Raw genomic sequence first — 25,581 nt, 5'->3', positions numbered from 1 at the left:
TCCAAGAATTATTTTTAAAGACAATTTGGCTTCCAACAGACTATCTCTATCTCAGGATTCTTGTGTTTGTGCCCCACACATTAGGTTGTGAAGAAACAAAGTCACATGTAGATGTTCTGGCCAGCAGCTCTGGATAGGTCTCCCCCAATAGGCAGTAACCTGTTAAAAAGAGATAAATGTCACTGTATAATGACAAATGAGCCAATTCAGCAACAGTAAATAACAATTGTACATATATATGCTCCCATCTCCGGAGCACCCAAATATGTAAAGGAAATATTAATATATCTAAAGGGAGAAATACATTGTAATATGATAATAGTAGAAAATGTCACCGCCCACTCCCAGTGATGGACAGATAATCCAGACAAAAGTCAACAAAGCAGCATTGGAATTGAATTACAATCTACACCAAATGGACCTAATTGACATTTACAGACAATGTATCCAACTGCTACAGAATACACATTTTTTTGACCAGTACATGGAACATTTTCCAGGATAGACCATAGGTCACAAAATAAGTTTCAACAAATTCAAAACGTGAAAATCATATCAAATATCTTATGTGACTGCAATGGAATAAAACTAGATATCAAAAACAAGAAGAACTTTGGCAAATATATGAACACTTGAAAATTAAACAACAAGTTTCTGAACAATTAACGGGTCAATGAAGAAATTAAGGAGGAAATGTTAAAATATATTAATAAGTGTTACAGCTCTTTTAGAATTTTTCTAGTGAACTTTCTGGTGGGAAACCCTCCAATATAAAAATAAATAAATAAATAATTTTGAAAATAAAAATACTTTAAAATAAATGAAAATGGAAATACAATGTACTAAAATATATGGCATATTTAAAACAGTAGTAAGAGGAAGGTTTACAGCTATAAACAGCTACATCAAAAAAGTAAAAAGATTTCAAATAAAAACCTTGTGATGCACCTGAAGGAACCAGAAAAGCAAAAACAAATCTACCCCAGAATTAGTAAAAGGAAAGGAAAAATGAATTTCAGAGAAGAAATAAATCTGGGAATAAGAAAAATACAAAAGATCAATTTAAAAATGTGTTTTTTTTCCTGAAAGGACAAAAAACATTGGTAAATTTACCTACAGTAACCAAGATAAAAGAGAAGACTCAAATTAATTTAATAAGAAACAAAAAAGGAGACATGACAACTGATACCACAGAAATTCGAAAAAATCATTAGAAACAATTATGAATAAATATACTCCATGAAATGGAAAAACCTAGCATGGGATAAATTATTGGACACATACAACCTACCAAGGTTGAACTATGAGGAAATAGAAAACCCCAACAGATTAATAAGTAATGAGATCAAAGCAGTAATACTCATCAAAGTAAAACCAGTTGACTTCACTGCTAAATTCTGTCAAGCATTGAAAGAATAACTAATACAATTCTACCTAAACTGCTCCAAAAAGTTGAAAGGAAGAAATTCTTCCAAACTCATTCTACAAGGCCAGAATTACCCTGATGCCCAAAACACACAAGGACACAAGAAAAAGAGAAAAATACAGGATAATATCCCTGATGACCATAGATGTAAATATCTTCAACAAAATAGTAGCAAACTGAATATAAGAATACAATAAAAAGATCATTCATCATGATCAAGTGGGATTCATCCCAGGGATGCAAGGTTGTTTCAACATAGGCAAATCAATAAATGTGGTATATCACATTAACAGAATGAAGGACAAAAAACTTGTAATCATCCCAATAGGTGTTGAAAAGTATTTGACAAAATTCAACATTCCTTTGTGATAAAAATTCTCAACAAAATGAGGAAGGAACACAGCTCAAAACAGTAAAGATCATATATGACATGCACAGTGCCAACGTTATGCTGAACGGTGAAAGAGTAAAGCCTTTCCTCTAAGATCCAAAGCAAGAAAACCTGGTTCATTTTTATCACTTTTATTCAATACAGTACTAAAAGTTATAGCCAGAGCATTTAGGCAACAGAAATAAATAAAGGGGATCCAAACTGGAAAATAAGTCAAGTTATGTTTGTTCACATTGTTGTTCACATACGACATAATGCTATATTTAAGAACACTTGAAGACTCCACTGAAATAGTATTAAAACTTAAAGACTTCACTGAAATACTATTAAAACTTATAGAGAACTTCAGAAAAGTTACAGGATGCAAAATGAGCATTAAAAATTCAGTAGCACTTACATACAACAACAGTGAACAATCTAGAAAATAAATTAGGAAAGCAATCACAATATAATAGCAACAAATATGATGCCTATGAGTAAATTTAAACAGACATGAAAAATCTTTACAAGGTAAACTATAAAACAGTGAGGAAATAAATTGAAGAGAACATACATAAATGGAATTATATCCCAGCTCATGATTTGAAGAATTAACATTGTCGAAATGTTTAAACTACTGAATGTTTTCTACACATTCAATGCAACCTATATCAAAATACCAATGACATTCTTCACAGAAATAGAAAAAAATAACACGACTTCATACAGAACCACAAAATACCCCAAATACCCAAAGCAATCTTTAGGAAAAAGAAGAAAGCTGCAGGCATCACACCACTTGACTTCAAAATATGCTGAAAAGCCATACTAACCCAAATAGCATGTTATTGTCATAAGAACAGACATATGGATTCATGGAGCAGAATAGAGAACCTACATATAAATTCACACATTTACAGCCAATTCATTTTGAGAATAGTGCCTAAAATATATACTTGGGAAAGGACAGTTTCTTCAACGAAATGTACTGAGAATATTGGATAATCATATACAAAAATCAAATTATGATGATTTAGAGAATCGAATGTGTGATCTGAAAAAAATGAAACTACTAAAAGAAAATATTGAGAAAACACTTTAGGTCACTGGTCTGACAAAGATTATATGGGTTACACTCAAAAACACAGGCAACCAAAGCAAAATCAGACAAATGGGATTAAATCAAACTAAAAAGCTTCTACACAGCTAAGAAAATTATTAACAAAGTGAAGTGGCAACCAATGGAATGTGGAAAACATTTTCAAACTATCCATTCATAAAGGGTTTAATAATCAGAATATATAAAGTACTCAAACAACTCAATAGCAAAAAAAAAAAAAAAATAATTTAATCAAAAATGGGCAGAAGATCTAAACAGACATTTTTCAAAAGACAAAAAAAAAAAAAAAAGTACAAATAATTGAATTTAAACATGAACAAAATACCTGGGTGATGACACAATCTGTACAACAAATCCCCATGACACATGATTGCCTAGGTAACAAACCTGCACACCCTGTACTTGTAACCCTGAACTTAAAATGAAAGTTAAAAAGAAAAATGGATACAATATCTGAATGGACATATACAGAAATCAAATTACAATGAAATTTTTCCATTTGTTACAACATGAATGAACCTGGAAGACATGTTAAGGTAAATAAGTCAGATACAGAAGGACAAAGTTTAAAGATAGGTTTGGAAGACATCTATTCTCAAAATGAAAAAAGAATGTGAAAAGTCAAAATTGGAGGTCATAGAAATTAAGTGTGTGTTGGTGATTGTATTAAGACTGAATATGACTTAATTTTCCAAATTTTCACACATACACTCACATTTCCTTTTAGGAACTTTCCCTAACCAGGATGTCTATAATATAAGGAGCCCTCAAATGCTATTGAAAAGTAACAAAATGATGGAAGCAAACAATATTGAGAACTTAAAGAGAATACTCAAACGAAAAAAATGTCATTTATTAACAATACTGCACAATTATTCTAAATTTTTAGTAAAGAAAAAGCATATTTTATGAGGTTTATAAAATATGATATATAAAGGCTATCTACTATTCAGGAATATAAGCAAGAAGAGAAATATAAAATGTGTCACTGATTTAGTAGGTACAAATAAAATGTAAGAACATTGTTATTAATAGGAAAGTAAAATATCTGAATGTTATCTTTATAGAACCATAAGATTTAATTCCTCTCTTTATATCTCTATGTTAGAAGAAATGCTTAATCATATGTTTTTTCTGCAGAAAGTTAAGAGACATGCAAAACATGTTTGGAGAATTCAGATATTTCTACAAATCTGTCTATGGAATTTTCTATAATTACTGTTATATTTAATGTATAGTCATTCCCTTTAAGAAAATCCCCAAAGTACAGAAAAGTAAAAATGTAAACTTAAATACATAGAATGAATGTTGGTAATGACAATATTTAAATACATAGAATGAATGTTATGTAAGATTCTACTTAAAATAAAATAAAAAACTTTAATGAATAAATATAAAAAACAACTTTCTTTTGTCTGTCCTGAGACTCGGCAAATGGAGTTCATTTCTGGGGCATGTTTTCTGCAGCACCCAGGTATGTGATTAGCAACAGCTACTCTACTTGTTCTACCAGCAAGATAATAATCAGAGGCAAAGTTCTTAAAATGTGGTTTCTACAGCTGCAGATTCTTCTCAGTTTTTCCAGTCTCTTCTATGACACAGTAGTTTACTAATATTTCTAAAAAAAAAAAAAAGTTTCCAATTGCTGAACAACATGGGGGAAAAACTATCTGAAAGTTGTCTGTGATTATCACCCATCATCACCTCAAAAAAGCATAATTTATAAAGTGCTTGCTTCAAAAGCACACTCAACACACATCTGTTTTTTTTTTCTTTTACCTTCCAGCAAACAAACAAGAGTCAGTTAAAAATGGAAAACAGAATCCAAGATAGGAAATCCGCAACGAACAACTGGCAGAGAGCAACACAGAGACATACTAGTAGCATCAGTGAGAGCTTTTAAATGTTGAAAAGGAAGGAAAGAGGGCAGAGAAAATACAAGCCTGGTAACAGATAAGGAGGGACATAAAAATCAGTGAGCCGTTGATAATGGGTTAGATATAGTTCTCATTTTTTAAAGAGAAAAATGAAGAAAAGAAATTTGGGAAATTGAGCAATGATGACAGCCTAGTTAAAGAAGCTATTGACGAAACATAGGTAAGAGAAGGCTGGTCACAGGGACTGGATAAATAGCTCACTCTACAGTTGGGGAGGAGTGTCTAATGAGGTGCTCTTAGGATGGATCATCATCCTATTCCCATTTAACTTCATCCTTAATGACATGAAAGGAGTGAATAAATGCATGATTGAAGACTGGAGAGGCATTGAGCTCACAGTTGGAGATGTATTGGAGATGTGTTGTACATAGAAAACAACAATAAAGCAAATAGGTTTCATATAAACAAGTAGAAATATAAATCAAAATAAAATTATATTTGCAAAACTAATAAGGCATCCAAGAATGCCAATGGAAGGAGAAGAAAAGGAAATAATCCTAAATTGTTATTGGCATATGATTTGTTAACTAGCTATAGACGCATTTCTTACCCTTAGAATCTTATATGAAGTAGGCCCCTTATAAACACTACACACAGATCAGCTGGCATCAGAATAATGACACCTCTGCAGGCTGGCTATCTAGACCAGAGAAACACAAGTCCGGTCATCAGTTCTATAGATCAGGAATCCTATACTTAGCTATTATTAAATAATGTAATTTATTAATCAAAGAGAAACATAGAGCTGTATGTTCTATATCATTGCTTACCTAGTGTGTGAAGAAAGAGTAATTAACTAAGGAAGATTTTAACATGTGCAACCAGAAATGGGGGAAATTAGGAAAAAGTGACAGCAAATGGTGTATGAATGGCTGAGTTTCAGGAAGGAAGTTGTAACCTCTGCCAAACAATACAGACGGGTCAAATAAAGTAAGTGAGAAAAGCTGCTATTGAATTTGGCAATTAGGATGTCACCTGTGAAGAGTGACAAATAGTGTTTATGTAGGGGCTGGAGCAGAATCTGGATAGCTGTGATTGAGGAGTGTCTGGTTTTTAAGAAAATGGAGAAAATCTAAATGACTTTTCCAAGAAGGTGAGCCCTGATGAGGAAAAGTGAAATAGGATGGTAACAGGAGAAAAACATAAAGGAGAAAAAATGATGTCTTAACATTGGAGATATTTGTTGAAAGTAAAGGGTTAGTAGACAGGGTGAAAGGACTTCACTATTGAAGTCCTGCTAATTTGTCATGACTCAGATCAGAAGTCACCTCCTTCGCACAGTTCTGACTGCTCTCTTGACTCCACTCCTAGATAAATTTTGTTTTTCCCTTTTACTGTGCCTTCTCTGCATTCTCAAGACACCCTGCACCTCAATCATATCACTTCCCACATTGTATTCTAATATTTTTTCTACTCCATTGAGTTTCTTTATAGCAAGCATTGTGACTGTACCTTTAGTTTCTACCACAGTAGTTATCATGTCATGTTCAATTAATGAAGTTGTCATAATAAATGAATGAACTAATACAGAGATAGTAAGGTTTTCTTGATCACACCAAACTCTTAGCTAAAACTTTACCTCAAAACAATATATGGATTCTGAGAAAGCCAATAACAAGAATCAAGTTAGCAAAGCAGTAGGCATAAGTTCAGAAAAAAGAAAACAGAAAATATGAATCTGAGACTATGAAGTGGCCACAGTGATGAGTAAAGCAAACCACCAAAAAAGTTAGTCTATAAAACAGCAGGTATCAAGGATATGGATGATAGAATCTAGTTCACATGACAAACTTGAAATTTGGAGCTTTCACGCCCTTCTTACAACAAAACTCCCTAAATAATAATGTATTGCTTCCTAGGCCAGTAACTGATATATTTCCATTTTCAGTCTGAAGAGCTAAAAAGAAATGTGCTTCTTTATATATTGGTATCAGTTGAAAAAGAAGTATGGATTAATTGAGAACTTTTTTCCAGGGATTTAAAAGAAGGAAGTTAGAGGAGAAGTCATATAGAGAACATAAATGGGAGAAGCTCTTATTTGAAAAGACAAAGCTGGTGATATTAGGAACAAAAAAATCTCTAAAGTGGTGAAGATCAGGGTGTCTAATAATGAACTTAGAGCCTGTGAGGGTGTTTTTATTCTCTCTCATGTTAAATCATCAGCCATAAGATTATATTAAGATCTTTGCTAGCATCAGGATGCTTGACAGACTGTACAGTCATTATCATAATATGCTTCTGGCTCTGAAGTCATGTGCAGCATGGCTCCAAGTTCTTAAGGCTTTTATCATCCTCATGGTGTAGTACACATAATTTGAAAATTAATAGTGCCAAAGTGCATATCAGCCATACCACCAAATGAGCGAAGGATCAAAATTACCCACAGTGAAGCGGGAAGTGCATGCAATCCAATTAAAAAAGAGTTATTCTAACATATTACTTGAACTGTAACAGAAAAAAACAAAAAAAAAGAAAAGAAAAATGAGGTCACAGTGTCAGAGGCGTTCAAATCACAGTGACTCCATCTTGAATAGGGGTTAGGCAAAATGAGGCTGAGGCTGCATTCCCAGGAGGTTAGGCATTCTCAGTCACAGGATGAGACTGGAGATCAGCACAAAATACAGGTCACAGGGACCTGTATAATAAAACAAGGCGTGTTAAGAAAACTGGCCAAAAGCCACCAAAACCAAGATGGTGGTGAAAGTGACTTCTGGTCATCCTCACTGTTTATTATATGCTAATTATAATGCATTAGCATGCTAAAAGACACTCCCACCAGCCCGATGACAGTTTACAAATGCCATGGCAACATCTGGAAGATACCTTACATATTTTAAAAAGAGGAAGTTAGGGAAAACTCTTGCCCCTTTCCTGAAAAACTCATGAATAATCTACCCTTTGTTTGGCATATAATCAAGGGGTAACTATAAGTATACCAAATAAGCAGTCCATGCTGCTTCTCTGTCTATGGAGTAGCCATTCTTTTATTACTTAACTTTTCGAATAAACTTGCTATCACTTTACTCTATGGACTCACCCTGAATTCTCTCTTACGTGAGTTCCAAGAACTCTCTTTGGGTTTGAATCAGGACTCCTTTATGGTAACAACAGTGTTCGTTGTTATAGCAAAGAAGTTGAGGTCATAAATCATTGATATTGATAACTATGGATAACATTAAAATAATCTAACAAAAAATTGGAAACATATGCGTGAATAGGAACAAAAACTTTGAAATTTTCACTTTTAACTCCATTATTCAGTTAGCATTTGCTACAAGTTATCTTCCATGTTAAGAGAAACTCAAACAAAAATCTGTTCACCTAGTTCAGAAATAAAGAATTCATTTATTGAAATTATTACATCTTTGTAGTTCTAACAATGAATAAAATCCTTTTTCTTTCCCTGTAACAAAAATAAAAATAATTCTTGCATTTTCATTAGCACCTAACTGTTAACCATAGCATGCTATTTGTTTTTTTGCCCAGGTTTCAGAATATGGTCCAGGGATTATTGAAACTTGCATGATGAAACAACTGAATGGGGTTCTAGGTATGACGAAATTTTTTAGAATGCATTAGGATTCTACATGAGCCTTACTTCTAGCAGAATACATTTTTCATCAAGTCCACATACCATAGCACTTGAATGGGGTGGCACTTCATAAACCACCTGAAGGGTGGAGACTAAATCACAAGATCCCTTAAAGAACTTTCTAACTAGGACTTTTGTTTTTACGATTTAAAAAATTGGAAATTTCCAGATAAAACAATGAAGAAAAAGAAAGAAAAAAAAAATCTACACAAATGCAAGGTCCTCAGTATGAGTTAAGACAGAGAATATGCAGAGTTTAAACAACAGTAAGTAAAAAAGAAAAATTACTTAATCCCAGCGCTTGTCTCTGCTGCCCTCACCACAGTCCCACCTTGCTGCCAGGTAATGTCCTGAACAAAGGCCAACAAAAGAGAGAAGGAGAAAAGCAATGCAGGCCCACCAGCAGGTCTAAAGCCACTGCCAGAATGGGATACTAAATCCACCCCTGATATTTCGTAAATGCAAAATCAAAACCAAACGTCCAGATGAGACAAGAGAAGGCCTTTAAAAGCTTGCATGATTTGAAGGGGCAATGTTCAAAATACCTGGCTCTTAGGGAAGCACAAAGCAGGCAGAAAGGAAGAAGCATTGAGTTACAGCAAATGACTGCAACTCTGCAGCCTCCTTCACCACTGGCTCTCTGTCCATCTGACAATTGTTTGTAAACTCCAAAAGAAATAAACAAGGTGGCATAAACCTGGCTTGCCCCCTAAGACATGGATTTCCATCCTGAAGTAAATAAGAAACCATGGGAACTGCAGCAGTGGAGTCTGCTGAATTCCTAGCTCAATGTGTGTACGCAGAAGCCTGGACCATGCACTTTGTCTCCATGGCTAGCATCAGTGTGTTAAAAGATGTGAATTTGTTTATTCTCCCTTGATCTACTTAGTGTATAAATTCTTCACAGGGAGTCACTATGAGAAACTGTGACAGAGGAAGTTGTTATCGCTAATGACTCTGAAGGTTGTTAACGTTAATGGATTAGAGCTGGAGGCGTGTTAAACTCAGTGCTTTCAGGTAGCAGGGGAATTAAATAAAAGACTTTTTAAGGCTCTGGCTGGAATTTCAGAGTTCAAGTCACATTAATACCATTTGATCAAGTCTACTGAAATAACAATCCAAGCACAAGTCCTGTCGTTGCCCTCAGCCCCCAGGATTCACTGGCAGGCTGACTCATCTTTTCTATGTTTAAATAGGTTTAGATTTGGGTAGCTCTGTTTAAAATTCAGATTGGTGTCTTCTTAATATCTTGAATGCTCTATATTTTTTTATACTTTCTTTGAAAAAAATTAATGTAATTGTCAATTACAGGTCATTGATTTAGGACTTAAATATCTTCTCGGAACACGAAGATACTTACTAGGAAATAACTTATTGACTTAATCAAAAGCTATAAAATTACAGTATTCTTCTTTGTAAAATAAATGTTAAAATCACATAATTATACATAATCTATCGTCAAATGTTCAGGTCAAAATCACACTAATGTGGTAAATTCATAGTAAAATTAAAACATTAAGAATATAAAATAAAAATAAAATAATTAAAAGCCTCTTCTTTAACCATCACCATCATCACCATATTAATCACTATCACCATCATCTTCAGAGAGAGAAGCAGAAGAGAAAACGATCTAAATCAGCAATATTAGAAGTGGTATAGGAGAGAGAAGTGACACCGTGGATCTTGGAAACAAAAGCAGCAACAGCAGTAAAAATAAGGACACTGTGACCTAAGCGTTATTGACTTCATATCAGCATTTAACTATTGTCAACTTCATGTAATAGCATTTAAGTTAAGGATTAGTCCACTTCTTGTTGTATGAAGAATAGCTGTGTTATGTTAGGCATAATTATGACATTATTATTGTCTTTATTTGAACATTATATATGAAGAAACCCTGCTGACACCTTGATTCCAGGAGAAGTGTATGGGTTCAGGTTGACAAGGGATGGACTCGTCATGATTAATACTGAGTGTCAACTAGATTGGATTAAAGAATGCAAAAAGTACTGATCCTGTGTGTGTCTGTGAGGGTGCTGCCAAAGAGATTAACATGAGTCAGTGGGCTGGAAGAGGCAGACCCACCCTCAACCTGGGTGGGCACAGCCTAATTAACTGCCAGAGCTGGTAGAATAAAGCAGGCAGAAGAAGGAGGAAAGACTAAACTTGCTGAGTCTTGTGGCCTGCATCTTTCTCCCGTGCTGGGCACTTCTTGTCCTCAAACATTTCACTTCAAGTTCTTCAGCTTTTGGATCTTGGACTTATGCCAGTGGTTTGCCAGGGGCTCTCAGGCTTTTAGCAACACACCGAAAGCTGCATGGTCGGCTTTCCTACTTTTGAGGTTTTGGGACTCGGACTGGCTTCCTTGCTCCTCAGCTTGCAGACAGCCTGCTGCTGGAGTGTGAGTGAATACCTCTTCATATCCTACTGGTTCTGGCCATTTAGAGAACCCAGCTAATACACCGCAATAAACTAGTCACCAAAAAATAAATAGCTGGTGTTTTATTATAAATGAACACTTGAATCAAGCTTCTAAAACTGACAGAAACCCACCATAAATTTAAATAAGAATTTTATTTAATGTAGACTTTAAGTTAGATAATAGTTACACATATGAACGTAACAAACAAGTGTCAGTTTCCATTGTTAGGTCCTAGAATCTAACTGCGGGCTATTTAAGTAGGGGCTCAATTCAGAACAGTCTTCCAGGTTTTCTGCCAACAGAAAAGCAGAGGCCTTGCTGGCACTTTGTCTAGAATTGCTGTATTCCCTAAAAGCATCCTCAAATCACGGCCCCAAATTTTCTATACTTTGTGTTGGAAATTGGACTTATAGTAAAAGACATTTGTTAAAGAACTGTGTTCCTACAAAATTTATATTGAGTCCCTAACCTTCGGTACCTCATAATGTGACTGTATTTGAAACAGGATCTCGGAGGGATAATTAAGGTAACATGAGGTCATGTGTGTGGGTCCTAATCCAATACGACTGATGTCCTTATAAGCAAAGGAGATGAGGACACAGGGAGACACTGAGAAAAGCCTGTGTGGAGACAAAGAGAAGATGACACTCTATGAGCCAAGCCTCAGAAGATTCCCTGCTGACACCTTGATCTTAAACTTGGCCTTCAAAGCTGTGAGGAAATAAATTGTCTTTTAAGCTACCCAGTTTATGATACTTAGCTATGGCCTTACAAACAAATAAAACGGGCTTCAATGTAATAATAAATTCTAGCAATGTGAAAATTAAAGTATTTTATACAAGTCCATATCTCCTAATCTGTTCTACAAGCAGGAGAGTTGAATTGATTCCTTCTTTTATCACTCCAAGTGTTCTAAGAAGTCTCCTAGGGACAGAAAAGGGCGAAGAGCACACCCCAAGCAGCTCTACAGCTCACTCTCAGGGACTGCTGTGCCTCAGAGCTGCCAGCACACATGGCTCGCCTTCCTGGAGGGATTTGAGAGAGTGCAAACTTCCATCCAAGGCCATATGACCTCCGAGAAGCTCCTCCTGAGACTTCTGTTGCTTTCCTTTCCTAAATTGTTGCCTTGAGAATTGAGTGAGCATTTGCTTTGAAATTTTACTTTATATTTACTGCTTTTAAAAAGCTATTTGGCAGATTGGAAAAGCTGTGGCAAAAAATGTTACCTTCAGCCTAGTTGATACCAAGAAAAGATTGATGTGTCATAAAATCGCAGTTTATACAGTATTTCCTTGTAAAGCTTCTTGGCAACTTTGTGGTACAGCAATAAGTACAAAATGTAATCACTCATCAAGAAATACAAAGAGTAAGTCATATTAGCTCACTTCATCGCCAAGACCACAATGTAAATGTTCTTATAATGAAAAGAGCACCGGGTTACGAGTTGGGAAACCAGAGCTGTCTTCTCAACTCTGCTGCAGTTTACTAGGAAACTTCTGCAGGTAACTTGACCTTTCTTATCCTTATGACACTCTTCTGTTTCTTACTACTTTAAACGGTGTGTATTGCAATGGTGATACTTGTAATTACTAACATTGTTGAATTGAAAATAGACGCATTATTTATCAAAGGACTCTCTCCTCCTTCTCTTTATCATATAGAGAGGGCAGGATTTACTTTGGTAAGTCCATTCCTCTGAAATAACATACCGCTGATCAGAAAGAAAGCTGCCTAGTGGGAAAAAGCGTATGAAACTAAGGAGCGGCCTGAATATAATTCCCTGGATAGTGGGAATCAGTACGTGATTCCACAAAGTCTTAAAAATTCATTCACTGATTTCTGCATGTACTCCACTCATTCATTCATTCACTCAAAAGACATTTATTGAACACTTAGTGTTCAATAATCAGTGCCTTGGATGGAGACTAAAGGACTTAAATATATTATTTCTGACCATAAAAACTGACAGCATAGTCAAGGGTGACATAATAGAGAATGTTCAACTAGGTAACCATGTAGAGTAACTGGTAAAATGGTTCATGGTGTTTTAGTAGAAAACAGAACATATCAGTCACTAGTATAAATGGGTTTGATCTTTAAATCAATTACGCCTAAAGACTGGTTTGTTCAGAACTAGTCCTGAGCACTGGGATTAGACTATAATTCTGGTAAAGGTGAACCGTCCTACCAATGAGGAGGATGATGCTGGAGAAGTACCAGCAACCAAGGCCTAGGTTTCTTTCAAATAACAGCATCTTGTACAGGGGTTTGGGTGGTTTATATATAATTTAAGGAAGAAATAATCCTTGTCTTCAACTAAAGGTTTAACCACATCTGTGAGAGCAAAAGTAGAGGTCAATTCTCCCTAGTGAATTAGAACTTCATGTGAAGAATAGCATTTATCCAGACATGAACTTGAGTAGGTTTTGACAAGTGAAGACAAAAGGAAGGGGCTGTCTTTATGAAGAAAAGTGTGTTGGGAGTGGGGCAGGGACAGTCACAGAAACTCAGAGTGAGCTTTCAGAAGCAGTTAATAGACTTATTTACTGAATGTAATTCAAGAAAGGGCAGGAGTAATATTAGGTTGGGATAGAAAAAAAGGCTTGAAGAAGGCTTTCAAGACATAAGTACTCATTCATTCACATAGAAGACATTTACTGAACACTCAAGTGAAAGTGTTCAATAAGTAGACTGTATTTTTATAAGCAAATGAAAGTTACAATGGGGATAATACTTAATACTAGAAAATACTAAAAAGTAACCAATAGGTGAATAACTGAAAAGAGGCCACACAATTTTAAGTACCATGTCTCTTAAAATATATATGTATATATTTTATTTTTTGGAAAATGGAAATAATTTAATCAGATTATCTAAAGTAATACAGTTGGCCCTTTTGTACATGGATTTCTTATCCATGGACTCAACCCACTGTGGTTCAAAAATCTGTAAAAATTGCATCTATACTAAACATGTACAGATTTTCTTCTTGTTTGTATGTTCTAACAATGTACTATAACAATTATTTACAGGGTATTTATATTATATTATGTGCTATAAGTCATCTAGGAATACTTTAAGGCATGTGGGAGAATGTGCATTGGTTATCTGCAAATATTATCCCATTTTCTATCAATAGCTTGCGCATCTTCCAGTTTTGGTATCCAAGGGAGGTCCTGGAACCAGTCCCCCATGGACACTGAAGGATGACTGTATTTTCATTAAAATTCCTGTAACATTTAAAAAATATTATGAAGAATTACAATATTTAGTTTACCTTTTGTGCATAATGATATTTGCATCTTCTATCCTCCTTGACTGACTTCTGTTATGACTTTATCTAATCAGTATTGCTCCAGGATCTACTTTCTGCCTACCTCTCCAGCTTAAAGTAGCACTGCCTCTATCTCTACTTCTATGCTTTATGTTCCAGTAATTAAAAATTAGTTGTTTTTTTCCCTTTCTTTTTTACTCCTCCATACTCCCTCCACCTAGAAGAGACTTTCCAAATTCTTAGTCTCATATCAAGCTGAATTCTCAACTACCTTGTATATTTTGATAACTACATATACCTTTGCCTTAAATAGCTAGCAAATATAGTATTTAAAAAGTGTTAATTTAAATCATTACAATATTTCTGTGACTTAGGGTTATTTATTTTTTTATTTTCCTCGAGACAAAGTCTTGCTCTGTCGATCAGGCTGGAGTGCAATGGCGTGATCTCTGCTCTCTGGAATCTTTGCCTCCTGGATTCAAGCAATTCTCCTGCCTTAGCCTCCTGAGTAGCTCAGATTACAGGTGTGCACCAGCACGCCTGGATAATTTTTTGTATTTTTAGTAGATACAGGGTTTCACCATGTTGGATAAATTGGTTGCAAACTCCTGACCTCATGATCCTCCTGAGATTATAGGCATAAGCCACTGCACCCAGCCTTCTCTTGTGTTTTCTACATGAAATAGGTATCTAATAATAGGATTAGAGTTTAATTGAATCACTCAAAAAGTCTGACTGACTCAGTAGATTTCATCACACTGTTTTTATGGTTTCTATGAAAAGATCACGTCCCTATCCCAAAAAAAGTAAAGATGTGCCGAACGCAATTCATGTGACAATTAATTCTATAGAATTATTCACAGTCATTTGACATGTTACCTTCTTCAGGATGTGAGGATGCAATTTTCTTTGTCTTTTGAAATCTAACTAAAAACTGTGATGAGAGTCAGCCCAGCAGGTTGTGGCACCTGTTCTACCTTCACCACTGACACCGGCCCCTGTTGTCAAAGTGTTAATAATACATGCAAATGTGTACACAGCATCACTTAACACTGCCTCCAAAGTAGACGTTTCTTTTTACAAGAGACAATAATCAGCACATCAGCATGCAAACTCTGGACTTCTAAAATAACTTTGATTCAACATAGGACACTTAGCAAAAATATTTGCATCAACACTAGAAAAATACATACAAGGCAATATGCAAATGTAAAGATCGTTTTCTTTTTTATAATATATTCATTAGATTTATTTCTTGACTAGTAGGTGAAAATAAAAAAAAGACAACAATAAATTTCATCCAAATGTTAACCTGCCTTCTACCACCCCTCCTTTATAAGGTGTATATGCAAACACATAGGGGGGAGATCTCATTTTATTAATGACAGATTTAGATTTATGGGCAAAAGACAGGCAACATTTTATTTTTTACCATTGCTTATCATTTGTTCTGAGACATATTGTTGACAAAGGTTTCACTGCTTACCTCAAGCAATTGATTCCTCATTTTCAGGGACAAAAAGAATAAGACAATATTATACACTTTCCAATATTAGGTGACAGAGGTAATAATAAAACAAACAAATTTTAAAAACTATGTCAAAATAATCTTAATTCTGCTTCTAATTCCACTAAAAAGTAGCTGTGGGAACACAGACAAGTTATTTATCTGACAGATTACTTATTACTTATTTTAAAACTAAACAAGTATGTTTTAATATTTTCATTTGGTTCCAAAATCTTGTCTAGTCTCAAATTCATGAACATCATTAACTATCACAATATTTATCCCTTTCCATATCAAATAATTTTTTGAGGGGGAAGTCATCTGGAACAAATATGCTTGAGAAATTCTACTTCAATAATCCTCACTTTGATCTTATATTCCCATCCATCCGGCTCTCCTCTAATGTAACTCACATCATTTCTACTTTTTGATTTAAAGAAATGCAAAGATTCTTGCCTGTTTTATCTTCTTCTGATCTATCAACTCCTGCTGGCCTCTCTTCCTTCTCAGTCCCACATGACTCATTGCAATAGTTCGTTCTCACACTGCTATAAAGATACACCTGAAACTGTACAGAGTAATTTATAAAGAAAAGAGGATCAATTGGCTCATGGTTCTGCAAGCTGTACAGGAAGCATGGCAGGGGAGGCCTCAGGAAACTTACCCTCACGGAATAAGGTGAAAGGGAAGCAGACACATCTTCACATGGCCAGAGAAGCAGGAAGAGAGCGAAGGGGAATCTGTTACATACTTTTGAACAACCAGATCTTGTGAGAACTCCCTGGCCATCATGAGAATAGCAAAAGGGAAATTTGCCCCCATGATCCAATCACATCCCACCAGAACCCCACCTCCAACACTGGGGTTTACAAGTAGACATGAGATTTGGACAGGGACACAAATCCAAACCATGTCACTTATCATCTACTCCTTCTCCCTCAGGTGTCTCAATTACCTTGTAATTGTTATTTTAGTGAACTTTTCTAGCCAAACTGCAAGTCAGAATTAAAGCCCACCTTACCACTTACACATAGGGGTGGCTGGTAATTATCACTGGACATTATGCCACTGTAAAGCTTGGTGCCCCAAGAAATCTGTGGCTTGATTCTGATTGCTTGCCTTAGTACTTTTTCTTTCATCCTCCTTTATGAGTATTCCAAGAATACACAGATATCTTATGCTTAGTATTCAAAACCCTTCCTACAATTATCAGCAACAAACCTTACCTCAATAAACCTTACCTCCTTTAGTTTTTAAGGAATCTCAGGGGCAGTGGTGCAGTTCCAACACTTTGGGAAGCTGAAGTGGGCAGATCATCTGAGGTCAGGAGCTCGAGACCAGCCTGTCCAACATGGCAAAACCCCATCTCTGCTAAAAATACAAAAACAAAGTAGATGGGGGTGGTGGTGCCTGCCTGTAATCCCAGCTACTAAAGAGGCTGAGGCAGGAGAACCATTTAAACCCAGGAGACGGAGGTTGTAGCGAGCTGAGATTGTGCCACTGCACTCCAGCATGGAAAACAAAATGAGACTGTCAATTTACATAAACTATCCAGAACCTTTCCTACAAGCTAATCTACATCCACATCTACCCTCATGACTGTTCACTCCTCCTCTGTTCTCTCTTACACCTTTTAATTCAGCTCTGCATCCCACACCTCACGATCACTTCCAGAACATTGCACCATCTTTAATTACTCTTCCTACTGTGCTTTCAGCATCCCCCTTTCTAATTCCTTTTATTTGACCCTAAATGAACTCAAACTGCTCCTACCTACCTAATACCCATCCAACTACTGCCCCATTTCCCACACCCACTTTCATCTGGAATCAAAGTGTTGTTATCATGCCCTTCACAGCTTTACCTCACATTCAATGTGCAATGCCCTGCATTCTGCTTCTCTCTGTGGTCCTGAAACTCTGTGATACTCATTGGTGGTCTCCTACTATTAAATCTAATGGTAATTCTCTTTTTAAATTGTCTTTATGATTTAAGTTTTTTTTTATTTATCAAGTAGTTATAATTAATAAGTGAATAACAAATCAGTGAGCAAGAAATTATGACAAGAACAAGATGATCAGACAGAGGTGGGAGTGGGAATGTGCAGCTATGGATGCCTTTTCGATGCTCCACATGAGGCTTAGCACACTGTCAGTACTTAATAAATGTTAAGCAATAATAATAATAATAATGGATACCATCTGCATGCATCTTCCACATAGTTGCTAGAGAAAACTGAAATCTAAATATGTGTGAATTTTTACATCAATAATTATTATTGTCTTTATACGTTTGTGTTTGTAAAGATAGAAAGGGAATGTTCAAGCTTTGAAATTGTGTTTTATTCATGTATTATAAGCAGAGAACCATGCACGTAACTGAAGAAACTGATAAAAATAGGTTGAATGAAACCAAAAGCAAGGTTATTTATCTTAAATGGATATTAAATTATTCTTCTCGGAGCTGAGAGGAAGATTATAACTGCAATAAATTCAAGTTATTGCATCCATTCCGTAAATATTTATTAAATATTGTCTTAGTTTTTTCAGGCTGCTAAAGTAAAATACGTTAGGCTGGGTCATTTATAAACAACAGAAATGTATTGCTCACAGTTCTAGAGGCTGGAAAGTCCAAGATCAAGCCACCAGCAGATTCAGTGTCTAATGAAGGCTTGCTCTCTGTTTCAATATGGTGCTTTATTGCTGTATCCTCACATGATGGAAGAGGCAATATAGCTCCTTTCAACCTTTCTTATAAGAGCATTAATTCTATTCATGAGAGCTTCTCCCCATGATCAACTCACCAGCCAAAGGCCCCACCTCTTAAGACTGTCACATTGGGTATTTTGTTCCATCATATACCTTTAGGAAGGGTCACCAACATCCAGACCACAGTAAGTACCCACTTTATAGCAGACTCAGGTTATACAAAGGTGAACATGATGCATGTATTTGAAGCTTAAATTAAGATACAGACAAAAACTATAGACATTAAGAAAAAATGAGAAGCACTGGAGTAGAAGAAATATAGTAAAGAGTGATTACAATTTTATATATGGTAGACAGGGTAGCTTCCTTTGAAATTTGATTAGAAAGTTAAGTTGATAAAGCAGATGAAACTAGGTAAATGTTTGAAAGCATTTTATCAAGGGAGAGAATAGAAAGTCCTAAAGCAGGCCCTGAGAATTTTGTGTTCTGGTGAATTTGAAGAAATTTGATGAGCCCAATGGGGATGGAGAAAATTCACTGAGTGATTGATGTGTGGACAAACCGGTAATGACATTTTAATCAATGTTATAGATATTTAAGACCATGGAGAGATTACAGACTGAAATTGGCAGTGAGGAACAAAGAGAACACTTGTGAAAAGGTGGGCCCAGTGTGAAACCAAACAGCTTCCAACTGAGAGCCTGCAGAGGCAGCAGCACCATTAGGGAGATTTAAGTTTCATTTTGAGTGAGGTGAAGGTAATTTTTAGAGAAGAGAGCATGAAGGTTTTATTTATGATGGACCATAAATTCCAGAGGGCTCACTAGAGAGGTTTTAGGAATTAAAGAGATTGGAAGAAAGGGACATAATAAAGGATATGCAATGATGTAGAGTGATTAACGCGTGTGCAGTGAGGGAAAACCTAGAATCCTGGGACTCCTTTTGGTGATTGACATAAACAGATAATGAGCTTAACGAGATTAGTTCTAGCTGATCTCAAAGTTGACAGTGGCAGCTAGGCTGTGATTGTTTGGGAGTAGGTCCCATTTTGCTCCTGCTGAAATAGTGATGGAGACATCAAATAGAGGGTCTATCATTCCTCAGTGAGTTGGTCTTGCCCCTTTGGACTCCTGAAGATTATCTGTTTTTGTTTGATGATGACTTTTATACAGAAAATTACATTTATTCTAAGTATAAAGAAAGATAAAATATTCTCATGTTCAGAATAAAATTTTTGAACAGAAAATTTTATTTTAAAATGTGATTTTTTTCAGAAATATGAAATACTCTAAGTTTGTCATTCTTGTATGAAGTTTTGTATTATTTCAATGGTATTTAGCACTTCTAAAATGTATATTAAAAATTGTCAACTAGAATTTCCACCTTTGAAATTTTTTTCTTTAGTTTAAGTTACAGTCTCCAAAGAGAGAAGACCTCCCTGCAGATCATCATTTACACATGTAGAAGCAATATAACAAGGCCCCTCCAAGAAGAAGATGTCAAGGTGATTAGATGTGCAGAATATTTTTGGGAGAAATGGCTGCAAGGGAAAATGAGGGAGCCAGAGAAGGATGGGAAGCTGTCAGCCTAATGCGCATACCTGACCCCTGTGGAGGAGAAGGAAAGGAAGGAAGGTCTTAGACTGCAGTACTATTCTAAGACAGTTTGACAAGACTAATGGGGGGGTCCTCACGCCAAAGTCTTCACCAGAGAAATCCTATTTCTTATAGGAAAGAGCCTGCCGTAGTCCCTGTGCTGCACTCATTCACTGGCTGGGAGCCCTGAAGAGAATTTTCAGTGTGGTGTAGAAGCAGCGAAGGATTTAGAGTACAGTGGCTGAAGCTGTTGGTCACTCACGTTATCCCATCTGCTGTAGTAAATTACTGATTTTTCACATAACATCAGTTAAGTCTTATGTAATATGGTTAAGGGCATGAGAGAATACTGCAAAGAAAAGTGTTGAGATAGAAGAGGATGGTAAGCTGTGAAAATCTGGAAAGCAGCAAGAGGCCTTTGGGTAAAGATGGGAGTTAGGTACCAAACTGTGAAACCCAAAATACAGATGCTGAAGTCTCAGAATGTGACTGCATTTGAAGATAGGCTTATTAACCCTTTTCCTGTTTTCCCTGAGAATACTCGCCAGTGATGCTTCAGCAACAGCGTTTACCTCAGGATAACTCTGGCACGAAATATCTTGCTGTTAATATTATTTTCACATCACTCTAGTATATCGACTTTGGCAACAGAAAACATTATTCTGTTTATAGCACTCTGTTTTTAGTAGTGGTATTCCCATTTACAAAATATAGTAATTCTTGATCACTGAAAATGTGAAATTCCAGAAAACATGGCACTCCTACTCATGATGGTGATGTTGGTCTAGGACAGTTGTTGGCCGAAGATTCATTTGATAAATCTGATTTTTCTGAAATAGACGATTCTGATGATTCAGACAATTCTGATGCTAGTTCTGTTTAGAAACAACTTGAATGACAGTTTGTATGTTTTGTTTTCACATTGAAAATCAGTCAGATTTGCTTCAGCCTCAAAGAATGTATTTGTAAAATGAATGAGCACTAACAGTGAGCTGGACTTTCTTTTTTTCTAAAAGGGAAAAGGTTAAAGAGGTTATTATGTTAAAATCCCTCAGGGTGGGCCCTAAACCAATATGGTTGGCATCCTCATAAGAAGGGGGGTTGAGACACACAGAGTGACATCAGGATGGGTACAAATAGAGGGAAGACCTGTGAGAAGGCAGTGAGCCAAGGAGAGAAGTCTTGGGAGAAACCAAACCTGCTGATACCTTATGTAGAACTTCCAGCTTACAAAACTATGAGAAAGTAAATCTTACCTTTTTTCAGCTTTGTAGTAACATATTGTTATGGCAGTGCTGGCAAACATACAAATCTCTTCTCTACAGAGCATTTTTCAGCAATTACAGCTGTCCAACAGTGAGATGATGAACCCATGGGATAACATGCCATTGTCACTCGAGCTGCTTGAATTATCTTTTGCTTGTTCAATTATTAGGGAATTTCTCTGAGAAATGATATTTGAGTGAAGACCTAAAGACAGATAAGACTATGCTCTTACAAAGATCTAAGGTCATGATTGTTCTAAGAAAAGAGAAACAAGAAGATAGGCTCTTGGTGGCCAACAAAGGCTGAGTGAGCGCCTGTCAAGGAGGTTGCAGGTGGAATTCCTACAGTAAACAAGGTATTCACAAGGTCTGTTAGTTCACAGCCACAGGAGACATCATGAAAGGCACAATATTTGTTCCCCAGGCAACAGCATTTGCTTAGACACTTCCAGAATGGGTGCACCCTCGAGTTGTAAAACATTGTACGTGACTAGATGATCATCAGAGAACGTTCTTTCCTGATTATATTTTGTAGAGTTCAGTTAAAATGCAGGGTAGCAGGCTTAGGGATATTTAGATCATCCTCTTATGTAAAAATAAAGGTGTGAACGCATGTAATTTGTGACATACCTGGAAGCTATGGGATGCACTATAGCATATTCTGGAAAAGAATTTGATTCTTTCTAAATTAGCTCAAGAAGTAATGCCATTAATCTTCTAAATTTATTAAAGCTGATATACAAGACAATATACTTAAAAGGGTTTTTACACCTAATTTAAGAAAAGCAAAAGATATTTAGTTTTTTATTTTTATAAGCTCTGTATGAGTCTAATTAAGGGCAAAGTTTTTCTTAATATAAAAAGCTAAGAATTATCAAAATTAATGTGGCTTTTATTAAGTACAAAAGGTCAGAATAGCCAAAATAATAACTACAAATTTAGAAGTTAATTAATTGAGTATATTTATGCAAAATAAGTTGCATAAGTTTTCATTATATAGACCTTGGGAATAACCTCAATCTTGTATGTGAGTTAATGTGTAACAGCCATTCAGCCTTGATATGTGTAACAGAAAATAAACAGACACACTTGGACATCAGTGTCAGTCTATCACTTACATTGGTCAATTTTATTTTAAAGCTAAACCTACATGGCAGCATAACTAATTTACTATTATGCACAGATTATATTTCAATGAGTAATTGACTAATCACATGAGTTATCAGGTGGTTTTCGCTTGAGGAAAAAAAAGCATATAATCGTACTGCAAACTGGAAATTAAATTTGGAAGTCAGTGATTCAGAAGATAGAAAAAAATAAACTGCTTAGCATGTTTAAAAGCACTACACTAAGATGTTCACACTTTTAAATTCTACTTTGATAATCCGCTTCTGATTATATTGGCATCAACACAATTTAAGAAAACATGTTCTTTAAAAACATTAAAAAATATATCATTGTGTAGCTTAGCTACACTTATAAATTAGATTGTTTATACTAACTTCCCTTGAGCTACTTACAGTATATTTAATTTAGCTAAGCACATTTCCTTGCTCAGGTATCCATGCAGCTCCCCTAAAGGTGGCATAATGCAATGGTGATATATCCATAAGCTATGGGATGCACTGTAACATATTCTTGATCTGAGATCAAGTATCTTGCTTAACTACCCGAGCTTCAGGCTCAACTCCATCATGTATTACCTGTGTTTGTAGGCCACTTAACTATTCTATGCTTTCATTATCACATCTGCAAAAGTTGGGTAGTAATAGAACTTTCTTTAAAGGGCTGTTATGAGGACTAAAGAAGTTGATGCATAGAAAGCATTTAGAGCAGGGCTTGACCCTAATAAGTGTTTGATACTTATTACTCATTCTTACTGCCTGAGCTACAGAAGACATCCACAACAGAATTCAATGACAGGTGTGCTTGGAGGTTTGAAGTGTACTATAGCCCTGTCCAGGGAAACAGTCTCTGGTATCTGAAACTAGCTCAGAGGATAATTCAGACCTAAGAATACCACAAATCTTGCTGAGGCTAAGAGCTAGTTTGCCTTAGGAATTTGGCCTCCTAGGGGTTGCAGAAAGATAGAGAGGAGAGTTCTGTTGAGCCTTTTGAATCTTCTTACATAAGATTCAGACGTGAAGATCCCTGACTGATCCATTATCTTGCTACAATATCTCTTCATAAAATAACCCACGCTTTTATGATTATATTTTACCAGAAATCTTTGAAACTTGTAGTTAAACTTGTAACAGAAAAAAAAAATGATTCACTGTTTTTTATGGTTGTTATCATTCCTGATGTAAAACATGTGTGAGAAATTTGGAAACATGAATAGGCATTTAACAGCTGAAAATGAAATGGAAGGGGATCTAAACATGGCAAATCTGATTAACAATATGGTTGTGTGATTTATTCCAATGGTTTTGGACTATGTCAGAAGATTCCTAGGGTTTTCATGGAGGCTTCCTTGAGTCATTGAGGAGGAATGGGCAAAGGCAACACAAAGTAAGATCTTCCCTGATTCCCAATTTTGCGTTCAACTCAGCAACTGACTTTACCCTTGCATTAAGTATCAGGTCTCTATACACAATTTCATTTGAACATAGTCTCCCACTGTTAAAGTTAGAAAAATATTGCTTTACCAAATAAGCTGCAGTCAGCTTAGGTAGAAGACAAATAGATAATAGGCCAGAGAAAATGGGTATTACATAAACTCCTTTCCTCTTAGAAGAAAATATCACATGATTGTTAAGCTGAATTTTTTTCTGAAAACAAAATGCTTATTTTAAATAAAAAAGTTTTGTGAAGTCAGAATCTTTCTTTCAAGTTGATTTGTAATATAAAATATCTCAAGGAGGATTATCAAAATTAGTTTTATAAAAAGGAAATAGTATCCTTTTAGTAAGAAATCAATGTGAATGAACATAAAATTATTCTTAATTAATTTTTCATCCCTTTGTTGTATAGACCTGGTATTCATCATAGCCTTTGCAGCATTTGCCTTTTGTGGTTGAGATTCTGTAAGGTTTTTCACTATAATAAAATCTCTGTTTGTAGATTTATAATTTCATTTCAAGTTTTCCCTACAGAATGACAGTTGGTAGACAAACTTTGCCTGAGAAATAGTTTCTTCATTTTAAATTTAAAGAAATGAGGTAAGTTGACTTTTCACCAATGCATGCGTAGTTCCTCTGCTCATTTAATAGAATATTATATTTATTTTTCATAATTCTTCACCTGATTTTATATTAAAGACTCTTTAGAAAATTTTAACTCAATAAGGTAGCAAATCTAATTTGAAGTAGTGCTCAACCATCATCAAAACAACACAGAAAAGCTTTTTTGATACACTCAAGCCTTAAATTTCTAAGTAATTTGCTGTAAGCTTACATTCTTAGAGAATGGAGAAATTTCCTGAGACTAAGCCAGTTAAAGGTGCTTGGCATTTGTGCTATTTTTGGAAGTAATAAGCTATTCCCTGCTTGTTCAGTGTCACAGACCCCATGTTTACACTGTATTATCAAACCTGGTGACAGACAGCATAGCACCAGCTGGCAATGTGACCTTTCTTTCCTTTAGTGATTCCATATAAAGCAGACATTTTTTTTTTCACTCCATATTCCTGCATGTTCCTTTCTTTTAGTGCTCGTCTTTGCTCTTGTGGAGTTAGTGAATTAAATGAGATTTTACAGATGAGACACTGTGAAGAGCAAATGAAAGGCATTTATATTACTAGATGTCTGCTTAAATGACTGCATTCCTCTCCTGATGCCTGGATTTTACTTATTTAGTTTAACAGCAGCAGAGTGTAGTGAGAAGACTATAGACTATGACAATAGGCATACTGAGATTCAAATTTGTGCCAAAACACTGTCAGCAGTGATTTGACCTCTGAGCTTCAGCTCCCTCATCTGTAAAGCTGGGCATTATAATACTCACATCTGATTTTTTTAAATAAATTCATAAAGTTTTTGGCACCCAACAGGTACTCATTGAATTGTAGTAGTAGCTATAATTATAAGGATTAATTTTTAAGAAAAATAAAATTGGTGAAGGCTCATATGTTTTGAGCAACTCAAAACATCTTTTGACATCTTGATGAAGACTTCAATTTTGATAACTGCAATACTTGCTAAGAAAGTGAATAGTCTAAACTACAGCAGTAAGCATAGGCCACTGCTGTGGGATGGAGAGTAAGCAGTAACCAGAGATACCTGGAATGTGGCCAAATGAAACCTCTTGAGAGGTCAATCACTGGCAGATACTCAGGGCTTTGTGTTATCTACACACTTTTCTGTCTCTTTGTGGATGATAATGGTGATTCCTGCATTCATCAGATTCTAGTCAGAGGCAGAA

General features: G+C 35.6%; 1 pseudogene; it reads left to right on the top strand.

Annotated features, from left to right (window-relative positions):
• Positions 1-711: 711 nt before the first annotated feature.
• On the top strand, positions 712-764 carry LOC119471308 (annotated as a pseudogene).
• The last annotated feature ends 24,817 nt before the right edge of the window (positions 765-25,581 follow it).

Source organism: Cebus imitator, unplaced genomic scaffold (assembly GCF_001604975.1).
Source record: "Cebus imitator isolate Cc_AM_T3 unplaced genomic scaffold, Cebus_imitator-1.0 Scaffold55, whole genome shotgun sequence".
NCBI classification, from domain to species: domain Eukaryota; kingdom Metazoa; phylum Chordata; class Mammalia; order Primates; family Cebidae; genus Cebus; species Cebus imitator.
This window is presented reverse-complemented; position numbering and strand designations above follow the sequence as displayed.